This window comes from Nicotiana tabacum, chromosome 6 (genome assembly GCF_000715075.1).
Source record: "Nicotiana tabacum cultivar K326 chromosome 6, ASM71507v2, whole genome shotgun sequence".
Lineage (NCBI taxonomy): Eukaryota > Viridiplantae > Streptophyta > Magnoliopsida > Solanales > Solanaceae > Nicotiana > Nicotiana tabacum.
Window position 1 is genome coordinate 47620434 of NC_134085.1, and position 2103 is coordinate 47622536.

The following is a 2103-nucleotide window of genomic DNA, read 5'->3' on the forward strand; positions in this document are numbered from 1 at the left end:
AGAAGATTATGATAATGTAGATTTGGCTGCAAAAGAAGCAGCCCAGCAAAGAGAAAAAGTTGCACGGGATGCTGAGAAAGCAGCTATTAGGGATGCACAGATTATCTATGAAGAGGATAGAGCTCGGAGAATTTCTCAGAATCAACCATTCGTTCCAGACTAGTTCGGAAATATACCTCCCGATCTAGGGACACCACTTGGAGATTATCATCAAGTGAGACCATCCCCAATTGTAGCAAACAATTTCGAGTTGAAGCACGGGTTGCTTCAAGCCCTTCAGAATTGGTGTCTTCAGAGGAAAGCCAAATGAAGATCCAAACAACCATCTAATGGACTTCGAGGAGATTATGAACACCATTCAATACAATGGTGTGTCACAAGATGCGGTTACTTAAGGGCATTCCCCTTCACACTCAAAGATGATGCAAAGCAGTGGATTCGAAGCTTGCCTAATGGATCAATTAGAACAAGGGATGAGATGAACAAAAAATTTCTTGATAAATATTTCTCATCAGTTAAGACGGGTAAGTTCAGGAGAGAAATCCATAACTTCTGCCAGAAAGAGACTGAAACTATTTTTGAAGCTTGGGAGAGGTTTAAGGAGATTGTCAGGAAGTGTCAACATAGTGGAATTGAACTCTGGATGCAACTCCAGGACTTTTGGGATGGATTGACACAGGCCTCACATAGAATATTGAGTAATGCAGCTGGAGGCCCGTTGATGAAAAAGACTCTAGAGGAGATAGTCATAATTCTAGATGAGTTATCTGAAGATGCAAATTAGTGGCCCACTAAGAGTACTGAAAGAAGAAGATCAACTGGTGCTCACCAATTTGATTCTAATACATCTGCGAAGGTCCAACTTGATGCAATTGCTAAGGAAATAAAGAAGCTGAGCTTGGCTACAATTCAAAGTGAGCCTCATGCATCATGTGATATATGTGGAAGAAGACACCCTACTCATGAGTTTCAAGCCATAGTTGAGGAAATGAATGCTGTGGGGAAACTATAACTTTAATGCAATGGGCCAGAAATACCCCGGTTTTTCATGGAGTTCACCTGGGGGTACCGCAAATGCATGGCGACAAAACAACCGTATATTTCAAGGACAAGGAGCTCTAGGTTTTGTGAATCAGTCGAGGCTGCAATTTTAGCCTCAACAATCCAATCAGCCTAGTCTAGAATATCTAATGAAGGCCTTCATTGTCAAGACAGGTGAGAGGTTGGATACTCATGGGTCAGCAATTCGAAATCTAGAGAAGCAAGTGAGACAAATTGGAACAATATTACCTGAGAGGGTCCCAGGAACTCTCCCTGTTGATACTGAGAGAAATCCTAAAAAATGGTAAATGTTGTGACCTTGAGAAGCGGGCAAGTGTTGAAAGATCCCACTCCAATCCAAAAAGAGGTGATACCTGAAAAAGAAAGTGGGGAGCGGCTGAAAATTGAAGTTGATAAGAAGAAGAATGGCAAGAAGGGAACTGACAAAAAGAAGAAGGAGTAAACATCAAGAGGGGAGCAATCGAATGAGAGCAAGCATATGCTTGCTCAACCTTTTCCCCAAAAGCTATATAGATAAAAGATGGACAAGCAGTTTGAGAGATTTTTGGATATGATTAAATAGGTTAACATAAACTTACCATTCACAGAAGTGCTCTCACAAATGTCATCTTATTCCAAGTTCTTGAAGGAGATCCTTACAAAGAAGAGGAAGATAGAAGAGACCTCAATGGTCAAGATCACATAGCATTGCAGTGCAATATTGCAAAACAAACTCTCATAAAAGTATGGGGATCCGGGGAGTTTTACTATACATTGTTTACTAGGAACTATAAATTTTGATAAGTCTTTATGTGATTCTGGTACCTCAATTAACTTAATGCCTTTATCTATTTACAGGAAGCTAGAGAAGGAAATTGGAGAGATAAGGTAGTTGCCAATATCTTTGCAGTTGGTAGACCAAACGACTATAACACCCGAGGGGATAGTGGAAGATGTGTTAGTTCGGGTGGATAAGTTCGTATTTCCTGTAGATTTTATAGTGGTGCAGATGGAGGAGAACAAGGAGGTCTCACTCATCCTAGTAAGACCATTCTTAACTAA

The 2103-nt window shown here is 40.6% G+C and overlaps 1 non-coding gene across 1 annotated transcript; it reads right to left on the bottom strand.

Moving 5' to 3' along the window:
• Window positions 1-526: 526 nt before the first annotated feature.
• On the bottom strand, window positions 527-633 carry LOC142182471 (small nucleolar RNA R71). Its single transcript, XR_012711290.1, has one exon. It is a non-coding gene; the product is annotated as a small nucleolar RNA R71 (small nucleolar RNA).
• Window positions 634-2103: the final 1470 nt, after the last annotated feature.